Here is a 17,364-nt window from a genome sequence, read left to right on the forward strand (position 1 = left end):
ATGACTTCGATGAAAGGACCAAATGTATGATAGTTATATTTGCCAACATCCCAAGATAGGTAGGAAAGTAAGTTGTCAAGAGGAGGTCCAGAGTCGACAAAGGGAGAGAGATAGGTTACTTTTGGCAGATGGGGTATAATGTGGGAGAATGTGAACTTATTTACTTCAGCAGAAAGAATAGAAAAGCAGAATACTATTAAAATGGGGAGAGATTGCAGAACTCTGCGGCACAGAGGGATCTGGGTGTCCTGGTACATGAACCACAAAAAGTTAGTATGCAGTATTCTCGATGCAGAATTAAACAAGCGCATGGGAAAGGATTCCTCTGCTATGTCCAGACTGGCCAAGAGAGTGTGGGAAAATGGCGCACTGACACAGAACATAAATGTCCAAATGTATCAAGCCTGTGTCCTCAGTACCTTGCTCTACGGCAGCGAGGCCTGGACAAAGTACCTCAGCCAAGAGCGACGTCTCAATTCATTCCATCTTCGCTGCCTCCGGAGAATCCTTGGCATCAGGTGGCAGGACCGTATCTCCAACACAGAAGTCCTCGAGGCGGCCAACATCCCCAGCTTATGCACCCTACTAAGCCAGCGGCGCCTGAGATGGCTTAGCCATGTGAGCCGCATGGAAGTTGGCAGGATCCCCAAGTACACATTGTACAGCGAGCTTGTCACTAGTACCAGACCAACTGGCCATCCATGTCTCTGCTTTAAAGACGTCTGCAAACACGACATGAAGTCCTGTGACATTGATCACAAGTCATGGGAGTCAGTTGCCAGTGATCGCCAGAGTTGGCGGGCAGCCATAAAGGCGGGGCTAAAGCGTGGCGAGTCGAAGAGACTTAGCAGTTGCCACGCGCAGCCATTCCTTGCGCTTCTGCGCGAGGCATTGCGCAGGAAAAAAGACACGCACGAAAAAATACAAACATTGCAAAAGAGATCAGTTTCTTTCAATACTGTCATGAGTTTCTTCCCAACCCTTCCGTTTCACAATTGTCATGTCAATTACAGTTTTACATTTACAGCAATTGAGAATATTAACGAAACAGTTCGAGGGGTTTCCCATGGATCCAGCCCCTCAGTCCAGCTTGGTGGGGGAACCTTACACTGTGGTCTTTCCCCATTGAGCCTTTGCTGCGGCTGCCCCAAGCTTTAGTGCGTCCCTCAGCACGTAGTCCTGGACCTTGGAATGTGCCAGTCTGCAACATTCGGTGGTGGACAACTCTTTGCGCTGGAAGACCAGCAAGTTTCGGGCAGACCAAAGGGCGTCTTTCACCGAATTGATAGTCCTCCAGCAGCAGTTGATGTTTGTCTCGGTGTGCGTCCCTGGGATCAGCCGTCGAGCACAGACTCCTGTGTTACAGAGCTGCTTGGGATGAACCTTGACAAAAACCACTGCATCTCTTTCCACACCTGCTTTGCAAAGGCACATTCCAGGAGGAGGTGGGCGACCGTCTCTTCCCCACCACAGCCAACGCGGGGGCACTGTGCGGAGGGGGCGAGACTTCGGGTGTGCATGAAGGATCTGACGGGGAGGGCCCTTCTCACCACCAGCCAAGCTACGTCTTGGTGCTTGTTTGAAAGTTCTGGTGATGAGGCATTCCGCCAAATGACTTTGACGGTCTGCTCGGGGAACCATCCGACAGGATCCACCGTTTCCTTTTCCCGTAGGGCCTTGAGGACATTCCGTGCAGACCACTGCCTGATGGACCGGTGGTCAAAGGTGTTTTTCCGCAGAAACTGCTCCACGAAGGATAGGTGGTACGGCGCCGCCCAACTGCACGGTGCGTTCCGCGGCAATGTGAACAGGCCCATCCTTCGCAACACTGGGGACAGATAGAACCTCAGCACGTAGTGACATTTGGAGTTTGCGTACTGGGGATCTACACATAGCTTGATGCAGCCGCACACGAAGGTGGTCATCAGGATGAGGGCCACGTTGGGTACATTTTTCCCGCCCATGTCCATAGATTTGAACATCGTGTCCCTCCGGACCCGGTCCATTTTAGATCCCCAGACGAAGCGGAAAATGGCTCGGGTGACTGCCACGGCGCAGGAGTGGGGTATGGGCCAGACCTGCGCCACGTAGAGCAACAACGTGAGCGCCTCGCACCTGATGACCAGGTTCTTACCCACAATGGAGAGAGATCGCTGCCCCCACATGCCCAACTTTTGTCGTACCTTGGCTACTCGCTCCTCCCATGTTTTGGTGCACGCCCCGGCACTTCCGAACCATGTCCCCAGCACCTTCAGGTAATCTGACCTGACGGTGAAGGGGACAAAGGATCGGTCAGCCCAGTTCCCAAAGAACATGGCCTCGCTCTTGCCGTGGTTAACTTTGGCTCCCGAGGCCAGTTCGAACTGGTCGCAGATGCTCATCAGTCTGCGCACGGACAGCGGATCCGAGCAGAAGACGGCGACGTCATCCATGTACAGGGAGGTTTTGACCTGAGTGCCTCCGCTGCCTGGGATTGTCACCCCTCTTATGCTCGCATCCTTCCTAATAGACTCAGCAAAGGGTTCAATACAGCAAACAAACAAGACCGGGGACAGAGGACAGCCCTGTCTGACTCCAGATTTGATCGGGAAACTTTCAGATTCCCACCCGTTGATTGACACTGCGCTACTGATGTTTGTGTAGAGCAGTTGGATCCAATTGCAGATTCCCTCCCCAAACCCCATTTTGGAAAGCACGTCCATCATGTAGGTGTGCGATATCCTGTCAAAAGCCTTCTCCTGGTCCAGACTGATGAGGCAGGTGTCCACCCTCATGTCCCGTACGTAGGCGATCGTATCCCTGAGTAGCGCGAGACTATCAGAGATCTTCCTGCCGGGTACAGTACAGGTCTGATCGGGGTGAATCACCAACTCCAGAGCAGACTTGACTCGACTGGCTATGACTTTGGACAGAATCTTGTAATCAACATTAAGCAGTGAGATGGGCCGCCAATTTCTGATTTCTGCCCTCTCCCCCTTCTGCTTGTAAATGAGGGTGATGATGCCTTTTCTCATGGTCTCTGACATGCTGCCGGCCAGGAGCATACTCTCGTATACTTCCAGCAGGTCCGGGCCGACCCAGTCCCACAGGGCCGTGTACAACTCGACCGGTAAGCCGTCGCTCCCGGGGGTTTTACTCGTCTCGAAAGACTCGACGGCCTGTGTCAGCTCGTCCAGAATTAGCGGCTTGTCCAGTCTCTCCCTCCTGCTGTCATCTAGGACCTCTGTGATAGATGACAGGAAGGACTGGGAGGCTCTGCTGTCTGTGGGCTTCGCGTCATACAGCCCAGCATAAAAGGATTTGCTGATCCTTAGTATGTCGGACTGCGAAGACGTTACCGAGCCATCTTCTTCCTTCAGGCTGCTGATAACAGAGCTCTCTCTGTGTACCTTTTGGAAGAAGTAACGCGAGCACGTCTCATCCTGCTCGATGGAGCGGACTCTGGACCGGAAGATGATCTTGGAGGCCTCCTTGGCAAAGAGCGAGGCCTGCTGGCTCTTCACCTCTTGGAGGTCCTCCTTGACCTCGACCCCCATTGACTGCAACCGGAGTAGATTTTGCATAATTTTCTGGAGTCGGGACAGTTCCCTCTGTCTCTCTCTCGCCTTCTGAACACCTTTGTGGATGAAGAACCTCTTGATGTTCTCCTTAATCGCTTCCCACCAGTGAACTGGAGACTCAAAGAGGGGTTTCACGGTCCTCCAACCATTGTAATCCCTTTTGAGTTCCTCAACGTTCTCTGGGGTCAGCAGTGTCGCATTGAGCTTCCACGTCCCTCTGCCAACCCGCTGGTCGTCCTGTAAGTGACAGTCGGCCAGTAAGAGGCAGTGGTCGGAGAAGAACACCGGCTTGACGTCGGTGGATCCGACCGTGACAGCACGGGACACAAACAGGAAGTCAATCCTGGAACGGGCAGACCCGTCCGATCTTGACCATGTGTATCTGCGCTGCGCTCCGTCTGCAGGTTTGCTGAAGACGTCGTGCAGTTTGGCATCCTTAACTGTTTCTATGAGGAATCTGGACGTAGCGTCCAGTTTGCTGTCGTCACTGCCGGATTGTCCAGCCGCATCGATGATGCAGTTGAAGTCACCGCCTAGGATGACCGGCCTGGACGTCGCCAGCAGCAGTGGGAGCTGCTGGAAGACGGTCAGCCGCTCGCTGCGTTGTACCGGGGCGTACACGTTGATCAACCGGAGCGGAGCGTTGTTGTACATCACGTCTGCTACGAGGAGGCGGCCGCCCACCACCTCCTTAACTTCGGAGATGGTGAAGTTACCTCCCCGCAGCAGAATACCCAGGCCGGAGGAACGGCAGTCATTACCCCCCGACCAGATCGATGGCCCGTGGGACCACCATCGCGACCACTGCCTGTAGGTGCTGAGGTGTGGTATTCCACACTCCTGCAGAAACAGTAGGTCAGCTTTGACCTTGGCAAGGTAATCCAAGGTTGAAACCCATCGCGTAGTCGATTTAATGCTACGCACATTAATGGAAGCAATTCTTACACCCATTTTTTACTAAAAATTAGTTGTTGCTTCCCATACCATTTGTCCTCGCTAGTCCCAGTCCTTCCCCTTCGGGATGTTCCTGCATACCCATCGTATGCGCAAGCAGTTTCACGTTGGTTGGGCTCAGAAACCCCTCCTGATTTTTCATGCAGGGTTTGTGCCGCTCGGGTGACATCGGGGGGGTCTTGTAGGCAGAGAGGATTGGGTTGTCCTCAGCTGCTTCCATCTGTTCCTCCTCGAAAACATCACAGCTCCCGGTCTCCCGGAGCTCAGGTGCGCCAGACGTGTCTTTGCTCCCGGTGTCGCAGAGCTGAGATGCGTTGGCCACGTCGTTACGTGTGGGGAATTGGGGTTGGGGCACGCCGGGCCCATCACAGCTTCCAGTGCCCGGGGGCTGGGATGCTTTCTCATCCATCTCGGAGTTCTGCCGCCTCTTTTGAAGGGGCTGTCGTTCCAGCATTTCCCCGTCCAGTGAAGAGGAGTTGTTGCAGTCTGATTCAGAAGAGAGCCTCCTCTTGCCACTGGTTTGGGTGGTGGCTTTGGGATGTTTTTTCTTTGTGGTTTTCCTCTGGACCACTTGCCACTGACCTGTTTGTCCATCTGCTGCCTCCTCCTCCATTGATTCTGTCTGTGGAGGAGGGGTTTCCGGGCGCTGGGTAGGTGCTGGGTCGTTGGTTTCAGCCGCCTCCCCTTCCTTCTCAGGTTGAAGTTCCTCACTGCGGAGAAGGTTGCTGGTCTCCTTTCGAACCGCAGACGCCTTCGTCGAACCTTCGCCCTGCCATTCCTTGGACCTTGCCGCCTGAGCATAGCTGAGACAACGTTTGGGACAGGTCTTGTAGAGATGGCCTGCCGCACTGCACAAGTTGCAACGCTTAGTCTGCTTACAGTCCTTGGTCTGATGGCCTTCCTCCTTGCAGTTCTTGCAAACAACCGTGCTGCAGTTGGCTGCCATGTGACCAGATTTGCCACAGGTGCGACAAACTCTGGGCTGCCCAGCGTAGACCAAGAAGCCTCGACTTCCCCCGATAGCGAAGCTGGAGGGAGGGTGGATGATGGCTCCACTGGGATCTACCTTCAAGGTCACCTTGACCTGCCGCTTGCTGGTCCAGATCCCAAAGGGGTCCTTGACATCAGTGCTGCTGCCGGCCACCTCGACGTACCTGGCGAGAAAGGTGAGTACATCCACCACCGGAACATGGGGGCTGTAGAGGTGAATCGTCACCACCCGGTCCCGTTGTGACGGAAGCGTGAAGAGCGGCTCCGCTGTGAGGATCGACAGTGGAGCCCGGTCCCCTTTCTCCTTGAACGCCTTCAGGAACTTGATGCATCCCGCCACGTTCCGGAACGTCACGTCAAAGTATCCACTGCTGGGGAAATCCTGCAGGCAGAAGACATCCGTCGCTTGAAATCCGCAGCAATCAAAGAGAATTTTCTTGATGAAGAAGGTGCGATCGACCGGTGCAACTCCTTCCTTGTCCTTCACGACCACCCGAACGGTGTTGCGCACTCCCTGGCCCGAAGCTCGAAAATTGGTTATAGCCATTTTACTCAAAGCTTCCCCAGGATCAAAAGGCAATGATCATGGTCTCTTCTCAATCAAATAAGCACTGATAAGAACAGATACTACACTTGATCTTAGCCAAAAGGCCGAGAAGCGATGGCCGTAAAACTGCGTTTGCTGCGCGCGTCAGGCCCGGCGTGCGGCCTCTACGTCAAAGTAGCCGCCGGGCGGGCGAACCTAGGGCGAAAGAGGCGACGGCGGGCGGTCTTTGAGCCAGAGCTCCTTTTGTTGCCGGGCCTTGCAAGCAGAAAGGAAAGCACGCGTGCACGCCACGCGCAGCCATTCCTTGCGCTTCTGCGCGAGGCATTGCTCAGGAAAAAAGACACGCGCGCGCTGGGCAGCAAAGGGCGGCCTGCAACTGCGGGGCAATCCAACAGGGGGCAGCGTAGCACCCACAGAAAACTGCAGCAAAGTCAGCCGAGCAGCAGTGCCGTTACTATTGCGAATTCTATTTTTCAGCAGGGGTCTTGCCCCCATGGAGGGGGGAAACTGCACCGCTCCTGGAAACACTGCAATACCAGGTGGATGCATGGAGTGGACGGGGCAAGCCCCTGTTCCATCTCCCTGTCCCAAAAATCAATTTAATATTTGGTCCCCAGATAGGGGACGTATCAGATATTAAACTGATAAGAACAGATACTACACTTGATCTTAGCCAAAAGGCCGAGAAGCGATGGCCGTAAAACTGCGTTTGCTGCGCGCGTCAGGCCCGGCGTGCGGCCTCTACGTCAAAGTAGCCGCCGGGCGGGCGAGCCTAGGGCGAAAGAGGCGACGGCGGGCGGTCTTTGAGCCAGAGCTCCTTTTGTTGCCGGGCCTTGCAAGCAGAAAGGAAAGCACGCGTGCACGCCACGCGCAGCCATTCCTTGCGCTTCTGCGCGAGGCATTGCTCAGGAAAAAAGACACGCGCGCGCTGGGCAGCAAAGGGCGGCCTGCAACTGCGGGGCAATCCAACAGGGGGCAGCGTAGCGCCCACGGAAAACTGCAGCAAAGTCAGCCGAGCAGCAGTGCCGTTACTATTGCGAATTCTATTTTTCAGCAGGGGTCTCGCCCCCATGGAGGGGAGAAGCTGCACCGCTCCTGGAAACACTGCAATACCAGGTGGATGCATGGAGTGGACGGGGCAAGCCCCTGTTCCATCTCCCTGTCCCAAAAATCAATTTAATATTTGGTCCCCAGATAGGGGACGTATCAGATATTAAACTGATAAGAACAGATACTACACTTGATCTTAGCCAAAAGGCCGAGAAGCGATGGCCGTAAAACTGCGTTTGCTGCGCGCGTCAGGCCCAGCGTGCGGCCTCTACGTCAAAGTAGCCGCCGGGCGGGCGAGCCTAGGGCGAAAGAGGCGACGGCGGGCGGTCTTTGAGCCAGAGCTCCTTTTGTTGCCGGGCCTTGCAAGCAGAAAGGAAAGCACGCGTGCACGCCACGCGCAGCCATTCCTTGCGCTTCTGCGCGAGGCATTGCTCAGGAAAAAAGACACGCGCGCGCTGGGCAGCAAAGGGCGGCCTGCAACTGAGGGGCAATCCAACAGGGGGCAGCGTAGCGCCCACGGAAAACTGCAGCAAAGTCAGCCGAGCAGCAGTGCCGTTACTATTGCGAATTCTATTTTTCAGCAGGGGTCTCGCCCCCATGGAGGGGAGAAGCTGCACCGCTCCTGGAAACACTGCAATACCAGGTGGATGCATGGAGTGGACGGGGCAAGCCCCTGTTCCATCTCCCTGTCCCAAAAATCAATTTAATATTTGGTCCCCAGATAGGGGACGTATCAGATATTAAACTGATAAGAACAGATACTACACTTGATCTTAGCCAAAAGGCCGAGAAGCGATGGCCGTAAAACTGCGTTTGCTGCGCGCGTCAGGCCCGGCGTGCGGCCTCTACGTCAAAGTAGCCGCCGGGCGGGCGAGCTTAGGGCGAAAGAGGCGACGGCGGGCGGTCTTTGAGCCAGAGCTCCTTTTGTTGCCGGGCCTTGCAAGCAGAAAGGAAAGCACGCGTGCACGCCACGCGCAGCCATTCCTTGCGCTTCTGCGCGAGGCATTGCTCAGGAAAAAAGACACGCGCGCGCTGGGCAGCAAAGGGCGGCCTGCAACTGCGGGGCAATCCAACAGGGGGCAGCGTAGCGCCCACGGAAAACTGCAGCAAAGTCAGCCGAGCAGCAGCGCCGTCACTATTGCGAATTCTATTTTTCAGCAGGGGTCTCGCCCCCATGGAGGGGAGAAGCTGCACCGCTCCTGGAAACACTGCAATACCAGGTGGATGCATGGAGTGGACGGGGCAAGCCCCTGTTCCATCTCCCTGTCCCAAAAATCAATTTAATATTTGGTCCCCAGATAGGGGACGTATCAGATATTAAACTGATAAGAACAGATTTTTTTTTTTTTTTTTTTATTTCCAAAATATACTTTATTCATAAAAATCTGTAAAAATTACATTGCCAAACAGTTTCCAAACAGCACCAAAAAATACAAACATTGCAAGGGAGATCAGTTTCCTTCAATACTATCATGAGTTTCTTCCCAACCCTTCCGTTTCACAATTGTCATGTCAATTACAGTTTTACATTTACAGCAATTCAGAATATTAACGATACAGTTCGAGGGGCTTCCCATGGATCCAGCCCCTCAGTCTAGCTTGGTGGGGGAACCTTACACTGTGGTCTTTCCCCATTGAGCCTTTGCTGCGGCTGCCCCAAGCTTTAGTGCGTCCCTCAGCACGTAGTCCTGGACCTTGGAATGTGCCAGTCTGCAACATTCGGTGGTGGACAACTCTTTGCGCTGGAAGACCAGCAAGTTTCGGGCAGACCAAAGGGCGTCTTTCACCGAATTGATAGCCCTCCAGCAGCAGTTGATGTTTGTCTCGGTGTGCGTCCCTGGGAACAGCCCGTAGAGCACAGACTCCTGTGTTACAGAGCTGCTTGGGATGAACCTTGACAAAAACCACTGCATCTCTTTCCACACCTGCTTTGCAAAGGCACATTCCAGGAGGAGGTGGGCGACCGTCTCTTCCCCACCACAGCCAACGCGGGGGCACTGTGCGGAGGGGGCGAGACTTCGGGTGTGCATGAAGGATCTGACGGGGAGGGCCCTTCTCACCACCAGCCAAGCTACGTCTTGGTGCTTGTTTGAAAGTTCTGGTGATGAGGCATTCCGCCAAATGACTTTGACGGTCTGCTCGGGGAACCATCCGACAGGATCCACCGTTTCCTTTTCCCGTAGGGCCTTGAGGACATTCCGTGCAGACCACTGCCTGATGGACCGGTGGTCAAAGGTGTTTTTCCGCAGAAACTGCTCCACGAAGGATAGGTGGTACGGCACGTCCCAACTGCACGGAGCGTTCCGCGGCAATGTGACCAGGCCCATCCTTCGCAACACCGGGGACAGATAGAACCTCAGCACGTAGTGACACTTGGAGTTTGCGTACTGGGGATCTACACATAGCTTGATGCAGCCGCACACGAAGGTGGTCATCAGGATGAGGGCCACGTTGGGTACATTTTTCCCGCCCATGTCCAGAGATTTGAACATCGTGTCCCTCCGGACCCGGTCCATTTTAGATCCCCAGACGAAGCGGAAAATGGCTCGGGTGACTGCCACGGCGCAGGAGTGGGGTATGGGCCAGACCTGCGCCACGTAGAGCAACAACGTGAGCGCCTCGCACCTGATGACCAGGTTCTTACCCACAATGGAGAGAGATCGCTGCCCCCACGTGCCCAACTTTTGTCGTACCTTGGCTACTCGCTCCTCCCATGTTTTGGTGCACGCCCCGGCACTTCCGAACCATGTCCCCAGCACCTTCAGGTAATCTGACCTGACGGTGAAGGGGACAAAGGATCGGTCGGCCCAGTTCCCAAAGAACATGGCCTCGCTCTTGCCGTGGTTAACTTTGGCTCCCGAGGCCAGTTCGAACTGGTCGCAGATGCTCATCAGTCTGCGCACGGACAGCGGATCCGAGCAGAAGACGGCGACGTCATCCATGTACAGGGAGGTTTTGACCTGAGTGCCTCCGCTGCCTGGGATTGTCACCCCTCTTATGCTCGCATCCTTCCTAATAGACTCAGCAAAGGGTTCAATACAGCAAACAAACAAGACCGGGGAAAGAGGACAGCCCTGTCTGACTCCAGATTTGATCGGGAAACTTTCAGATTCCCACCCGTTGATTGAGACTGCGCTACTGATGTTTGTGTAGAGCAGTTGGATCCAATTGCAGATTCCCTCCCCAAACCCCATTTTGGAAAGCACGTCCATCATGTAGGTGTGCGATATCCTGTCAAAAGCCTTCTCCTGGTCCAGGCTGATGAGGCAGGTGTCCACCCTCCTGTCCCGTACGTAGGCGATCGTATCCCTGAGTAGCGCGAGGCTATCAGAGATCTTCCTGCCGGGTACAGTACAGGTCTGATCGGGGTGAATCACCAGCTCCAGAGCAGACTTGACTCGACTGGCTATGACTTTGGACAGAATCTTGTAATCAACATTAAGCAGTGAGATGGGCCGCCAATTTCTGATTTCTACCCTCTCCCCCTTCTGCTTGTAAATGAGGGTGATGATGCCTTTTCTCATGGATTCTGACATGCTACCGGCCAGGAGCATACTCTCGTATACTTCCAGCAGGTCCGGGCCGACCCAATCCCACAGGGCCGAGTACAACTCGACCGGTAAGCCGTCGCTCCCGGGAGTTTTACTCGCCTCGAAAGACTCGACGGCCTTTGTCAGCTCGTCCAGAGTTAGCGGCTTGTCCAGTCCCTCCCTCCTGCTGTCATCTAAGACCTCTGTGATAGATGACAGGAAGGACTGGGAGGCTCTGCTGTCTGTGGGCTTCGCGTCATACAGCCCAGCATAAAAGGATTTGCTGATCCTTAGTATGTCGGACTGCGAAGACGTTACCGAGCCATCTTCTTCCTTCAGGCTGCTGATAACAGAGCTCTCTCTGTGTACCTTTTGGAAGAAGTAACGCGAGCACGTCTCATCCTGCTCGATGGAGCGGACTCTGGACCGGAAGATGATCTTGGAGGCCTCCTTGGCAAAGAGCGAGGCCTGCTGGCTCTTCACCTCTTGGAGGTCCTCCTTGACCTCGACCCCCATTGACTGCAACCGGAGTAGATTTTGCATAATTTTCTGGAGTCGGGACAGTTCCCTCTGTCTCTCTCTCGCCTTCTGAACACCTTTGTGGATGAAGAACCTCTTGATGTTCTCCTTAATCGCTTCCCACCAGTGAACTGGAGACTCAAAGAGGGGTTTCACGGTCCTCCAACCATTGTAATCCCTTTTGAGTTCCTCAACGTTCTCTGGGGTCAGCAGTGTCGCATTGAGCTTCCACGTCCCTCTGCCAACCCGCTGGTCGTCCTGTAAGTGTTCAGTCGGCCAGTAAGAGGCAGTGGTCGGAGAAGAACACCGGCTTGACGTCGGTGGATCCGACCGTGACAGCACGGGAAACAAACAGGAAGTCAATCCTGGAACGGGCAGACCCGTCCGATCTTGACCATGTGTATCTGCGCTGCGCTCCGTCTGCAGGTTTGCTGAAGACGTCGTGCAGTTTGGCATCCTTAACTGTTTCTATGAGGAATCTGGACGTAGCGTCCAGTTTTCTGTCGTCACTGCCGGATCGTCCAGCCGCATCGATGATGCAGTTGAAGTCACCGCCTAGGATGACCGGCCTGGACGTCGCCAGCAGCAGTGGGAGCTGCTGGAAGACGGTCAGCCGCTCGCTGCGTTGTACCGGGGCGTACACGTTGATCAACCGGAGCGGAGCGTTGTTGTACATCACGTCTGCTACGAGGAGGCGGCCGCCCACCACCTCCTTAACTTCGGAGATGGTGAAGTTACCTCCCCGCAGCAGAATACCCAGGCCGGAGGAACGGCAGTCATTACCCCCCGACCAGATCGATGGCCCGTGGGACCACCATCGCGACCACTGCCTGTAGGTGCTGAGGTGTGGTATTCCACACTCCTGCAGAAACAGTAGGTCAGCTTTGACCTTGGCAAGGTAATCCAAGGTTGAAACACATCGCGTAGTCGATTTAATGCTACGCACATTAATGGAAGCAATTCTTACACCCATTTTTTACTAAAAATTAGTTGTTGCTTCCCATACCATTTGTCCTCGCTAGTCCCAGTCCTTCCCCTTCGGGATGTTCCTGCATACCCATCGTATGCGCAAGCAGTTTCACGTTGGTTGGGCTCAGAAACCCCTCCTGATTTTTCCTGCAGGGTTTGTGCCGCTCGGGTGACATCGGGGGGGTCTTGTAGGCAGAGAGGATTGGATTGTCCTCAGCTGCTTCCATCTGTTCCTCCTCGAAAACATCACAGCTCCCGGTCTCCCGGAGCTCAGGTGCGCCAGACGTGTCTTTGCTCCCGGTGTCCCGGAGCTGAGATGCGTTGGCCACGTCGTTACGTGTGGGGAATTGGGGTTGGGGCACGCCGGGCCCATCACAGCTTCCAGTGCCCGGGGGCTGGGATGCTTGATCATCCATCTCGGAGTTCTGCCGCCTCTTTTGAAGGGGCTGTCGTTCCAGCATTTCCCCGTCCAGTGAAGAGGAGTTGTTGCAGTCTGATTCAGAAGAAAGCCTCCTCTTGCCACTGGTTTGGGTGGTGGCTTTGGGATGTTTTTTCTTTGTGGTTTTCCTCTGGACCACTTGCCACTGACCTGTTTGTCCATCTGCTGCCTCCTCCTCCATTGATTCTGTCTGTGGAGGAGGGGTTTCCGGGCGCTGGGTAGGTGCTGGGTCGTTGGTTTCAGCCGCCTCCCCTTCCTTCTCAGGTTGAAGTTCCTCACTGCGGAGAAGGTTGCTGGTCTCCTTTCGAACAGCGGACGCCTTCGTCGAACCTTCGCCCTGCCATTCCTTGGACCTTGCTGCCTGAGCATAGCTGAGACAACGTTTGGGGCAGGTCTTGTAGAGATGGCCTGCCGCACCGCACAAGTTGCAACACTTAGTCTGCTTACAGTCCTTGGTCTGATGGCCTTCCTCCTTGCAGTTCTTGCAAACAACCGTGCTGCAGTTGGCTGCCATGTGACCAGATTTGCCACAGGTGCGACAAACTCTGGGCTGCCCAGCGTAGACCAAGAAGCCTCGACTTCCCCCGATAGCGAAGCTGGAGGGAGGGTGGATGATGGCTCCACTGGGATCTACCTTCAAGGTCACCTTGACCTGCCGCTTGCTGGTCCAGATCCCAAAGGGGTCCTTGACATCAGTGCTGCTGCCGGCCACCTCGACGTACCTGGCGAGAAAAGTGAGTACATCCACCACCGGAACATGGGGGTTGTAGAGGTGAATCGTCACCACCCGGTCCCGTTGTGACGGAAGCGTGAAGAGCGGCTCCGCTGTGAGGATCGACAGTGGAGCCCGGTCCCCTTTCTCCTTGAACGCCTTCAGGAACTTGATGCATCCCGCCACGTTCCGGAACGTCACGTCGAAGTATCCACTGCTGGGGAAATCCTGCAGGCAGAAGACATCCGTCGCTTGAAATCCGCAGCAATCGAAGAGAATTTTCTTGATGAAGAAGGTGCGATCGACCGGTGCATCTCCTTCCTTGTCCTTCACGACCACCCGAACGGTGTTGCGCACTCCCTGGCCAGAAACTCGAAAATTGGTTATAGCCATTTTACTCAAAGCTTCCCCAGGATCAAAAGGCAATGATCATGGTCTCTTCTCAATCAAATAAGCACTGATAAGAACAGATACTACACTTGATCTTAGCCAAAAGGCCGAGAAGCGATGGCCGTAAAACTGCGTTTGCTGCGCGCGTCAGGCCCGGCGTGCGGCCTCTACGTCAAAGTAGCCGCCGGGCGGGCGAGCCTAGGGCGAAAGAGGCGACGGCGGGCGGTCTTTGAGCCAGAGCTCCTTTTGTTGCCGGGCCTTGCAAGCAGAAAGGAAAGCACGCGTGCTCGCCACACGCAGCCATTCCTTGCGCTTCAGCGGGAGGCATTGCTCAGGAAAAAAGACACGCGCGCGCTGGGCAGCAAAGGGCGGCCTGCAACTGCGGGGCAATCCAACAGGGTGCAGCGTAGCGCCCACGGAAAACTGCAGCAAAGTCAGCCGAGCAGCAGTGCCGTTACTATTGCGAATTCTATTTTTCAGCAGGGGTCTCGCCCCCATGGAGGGGAGAAGCTGCACCGCTCCTGGAAACACTGCAATACCAGGTGGATGCATGGAGTGGACGGGGCAAGCCCCTGTTCCATCTCCCTGTCCCAAAAATCAATTTAATATTTGGTCCCCAGATAGGGGACGTATCAGATATTAAACTGATAAGAACAGATACTACACTTGATCTTAGCCAAAAGGCCGAGAAGCGATGGCCGTAAAACTGCGTTTGCTGCGCGCGTCAGGCCCGGCGTGCGGCCTCTACGTCAAAGTAGCCTCCGGGCGGGCGAGCCTAGGGCAAAAGAGGCGACGGCGGGCGGTCTTTGAGCCAGAGCTCCTTTTGTTGCCGGGCCTTGCAAGCAGAAAGGAAAGCACGCGTGCACGCCACACGCAGCCATTCCTTGCGCTTCTGCGCGAGGCATTGCTCAGGAAAAAAGACACGCGCGCGCTGGGCAGCAAAGGGCGGCCTGCAACTGCGGGGCAATCCAACAGGGGGCAGCGTAGCACCCACAGAAAACTGCAGCAAAGTCAGCCGAGCAGCAGTGCCGTTACTATTGCGAATTCTATTTTTCAGCAGGGGTCTCGCCCCCATGGAGGAGAGAAGCTGCACCGCTCCTGGAAACACTGCAATACCAGGTGGATGCATGGAGTGGACGGGGCAAGCCCCTGTTCCATCTCCCTGTCCCAAAAATCAATTTAATATTTGGTCCCCAGATAGGGGACGTATCAGATATTAAACTGATAAGAACAGATTTTTTTTTTTTTTATTTCCAAAATATACTGTATTCATAAAAATCTGTAAAAATTACATTGCCAAACAGTTTCCAAACAGCACCAAAAAATACAAACATTGCAAGGGAGATCAGTTTCCTTCAATACTGTCATGAGTTTCTTCCCAACCCTTCCGTTTCACAATTGTCATGTCAATTACAGTTTTACATTTACAGCAATTCAGAATATTAACGATACAGTTCGAGGGGTTTCCCATGGATCCAGCCCCTCAGTCTAGCTTGGTGGGGGAACCTTACACTGTGGTCTTTCCCCATTGAGCCTTTGCTGCGGCTGCCCCAAGCTTTAGTGCGTCCCTCAGCACGTAGTCCTGGACCTTGGAATGTGCCAGTCTGCAACATTCGGCGGTGGACAACTCTTTCGCTGGAAGACCAGCAAGTTTCGGGCAGACCAAAGGGCGTCTTTCACCGAATTGATAGTCCTCCAGCAGCAGTTGATGTTTGTCTCGGTGTGCGTCCCTGGGAACAGCCCGTAGAGCACAGACTCCTGTGTTACAGAGCTGCTTGGGATGAACCTTGACAAAAACCACTGCATCTCTTTCCACACCTGCTTTGCAAAGGCACATTCCAGGAGGAGGTGGGCGACCGTCTCTTCCCCACCACAGCCAACGCGGGGGCACTGTGCGGAGGGGGCGAGACTTCGGGTGTGCATGAAGGATCTGACGGGGAGGGCCCTTCTCACCACCAGCCAAGCTACGTCTTGGTGCTTGTTTGAAAGTTCTGGTGATGAGGCATTCCGCCAAATGACTTTGACGGTCTGCTCGGGGAACCATCCGACAGGATCCACCGTTTCCTTTTCCCGTAGGGCCTTGAGGACATTCCGTGCAGACCACTGCCTGATGGACCGGTGGTCAAAGGTGTTTTTCCGCAGAAACTGCTCCACGAAGGATAGGTGGTACGGCACGTCCCAACTGCACGGAGCGTTCCGCGGCCATGTGACCAGGCCCATCCTTCGCAACACCGGGGACAGATAGAACCTCAGCACGTAGTGACACTTGGAGTTTGCGTACTGGGGATCTACACATAGCTTGATGCAGCCGCACACGAAGGTGGTCATCAGGATGAGGGCCACGTTGGGTACATTTTTCCCGCCCATGTCCAGAGATTTGAACATCGTGTCCCTCCGGACCCGGTCCATTTTAGATCCCCAGACGAAGCGGAAAATGGCTCGGGTGACTGCCACGGCGCAGGAGTGGGGTATGGGCCAGACCTGCGCCACGTAGAGCAACAACGTGAGCGCCTCGCACCTGATGACCAGGTTCTTACCCACAATGGAGAGAGATCGCTGCCCCCACATGCCCAACTTTTGTCGTACCTTGGCTACTCGCTCCTCCCATGTTTTGGTGCACGCCCCGGCCCTTCCGAACCATATCCCCAGCACCTTCAGGTAATCTGACCTGACGGTGAAGGGGACAAAGGATCGGTCAGCCCAGTTCCCAAAGAACATGGCCTCGCTCTTGCCGTGGTTAACTTTGGCTCCCGAGGCCAGTTCGAACTGGATAAGAACAGATACTTTTTTTTTTTTTTTCCCAAAATATACTTTATTCATAAAAATCTGTAAAAATTACATTGCCAAACAGTTTCCAAACAGCACGAAAAAATACAAACATTGCAAAAGAGATCTGTTTCTTTCAATAATGTCATGAGTTTCTTCCCAACCCTTCCGTTTCACAATTGTCATGTCAATTACAGTTTTACATTTACAGCAATTGAGAATATTAACGATACAGTTCGAGGGGCTTCCGATGGTTCCAGCCCCTCAGTCCAGCTTGGTGGGGGATCCTTACACTGTGGTCTTTCCCCATTGAGCCTTTGCTGCGGCTGCCCCAAGCTTTAGTGCGTCCCTCAGCACGTAGTCCTGGACCTTGGAATGTGCCAGTCTGCAACATTCGGTGGTGGACAACTCTTTGCGCTGGAAGACCAGCAAGTTTCGGGCAGACCAAAGGGCGTCTTTCACCGAATTGATAGTCCTCCAGCAGCAGTTGATGTTTGTCTCGGTGTGCGTCCCTGGGAACAGCCCGTAGAGCACAGACTCCTGTGTTACAGAGCTGCTTGGGATGAACCTTGACAAAAACCACTGCATCTCTTTCCACACCTGCTTTGCAAAGGCACATTCCAGGAGGAGGTGGGCGACCGTCTCTTCCCCACCACAGCCAACGCGGGGGCACTGTGCGGAGGGGGCGAGACTTCGGGTGTGCATGAAGGATCTGACGGGGAGGGCCCTTCTCACCACCAGCCAAGCTACGTCTTGGTGCTTGTTTGAAAGTTCTGGTGATGAGGCATTCCGCCAAATGACTTTGACGGTCTGCTCGGGGAACCATCCGACAGGATCCACCGTTTCCTTTTCCCGTAGGGCCTTGAGGATATTCCGTGCAGACCACTGCCTGATGGACCGGTGGTCAAAGGTGTTTTTCCGCAGAAACTGCTCCACGA

At 54.5% G+C, this 17,364-nt stretch overlaps 5 non-coding genes and 3 pseudogenes across 5 annotated transcripts; all 8 read right to left on the reverse strand.

Annotated features, from left to right (window-relative positions):
• Window positions 1-6,058: 6,058 nt before the first annotated feature.
• On the reverse strand, window positions 6,059-6,167 carry LOC137354689 (U2 spliceosomal RNA; annotated as a pseudogene).
• Window positions 6,168-6,553: 386 nt separating this feature from the next.
• Window positions 6,554-6,744, reverse strand: LOC137355097 (U2 spliceosomal RNA). The gene has a single exon (XR_010970739.1). It is a non-coding gene; the product is annotated as a U2 spliceosomal RNA (small nuclear RNA).
• Window positions 6,745-7,130: 386 nt separating this feature from the next.
• LOC137354081 (U2 spliceosomal RNA) lies at window positions 7,131-7,321 on the reverse strand. The gene has a single exon (XR_010970230.1). It is a non-coding gene; the product is annotated as a U2 spliceosomal RNA (small nuclear RNA).
• A 386-nt stretch (window positions 7,322-7,707) lies between these two features.
• On the reverse strand, window positions 7,708-7,898 carry LOC137354092 (U2 spliceosomal RNA). Its single transcript, XR_010970241.1, has one exon. It is a non-coding gene; the product is annotated as a U2 spliceosomal RNA (small nuclear RNA).
• Window positions 7,899-8,284: 386 nt separating this feature from the next.
• On the reverse strand, window positions 8,285-8,469 carry LOC137354285 (U2 spliceosomal RNA). The gene has a single exon (XR_010970345.1). It is a non-coding gene; the product is annotated as a U2 spliceosomal RNA (small nuclear RNA).
• Window positions 8,470-13,670: 5,201 nt separating this feature from the next.
• On the reverse strand, window positions 13,671-13,779 carry LOC137354691 (U2 spliceosomal RNA; annotated as a pseudogene).
• A 386-nt stretch (window positions 13,780-14,165) lies between these two features.
• LOC137354103 (U2 spliceosomal RNA) lies at window positions 14,166-14,356 on the reverse strand. The gene has a single exon (XR_010970252.1). It is a non-coding gene; the product is annotated as a U2 spliceosomal RNA (small nuclear RNA).
• A 386-nt stretch (window positions 14,357-14,742) lies between these two features.
• LOC137354257 (U2 spliceosomal RNA) lies at window positions 14,743-14,922 on the reverse strand (annotated as a pseudogene).
• Window positions 14,923-17,364: the final 2,442 nt, after the last annotated feature.

The sequence above is a fragment of the Heterodontus francisci genome, chromosome 41, assembly GCF_036365525.1.
Source record: "Heterodontus francisci isolate sHetFra1 chromosome 41, sHetFra1.hap1, whole genome shotgun sequence".
NCBI classification, from domain to species: domain Eukaryota; kingdom Metazoa; phylum Chordata; class Chondrichthyes; order Heterodontiformes; family Heterodontidae; genus Heterodontus; species Heterodontus francisci.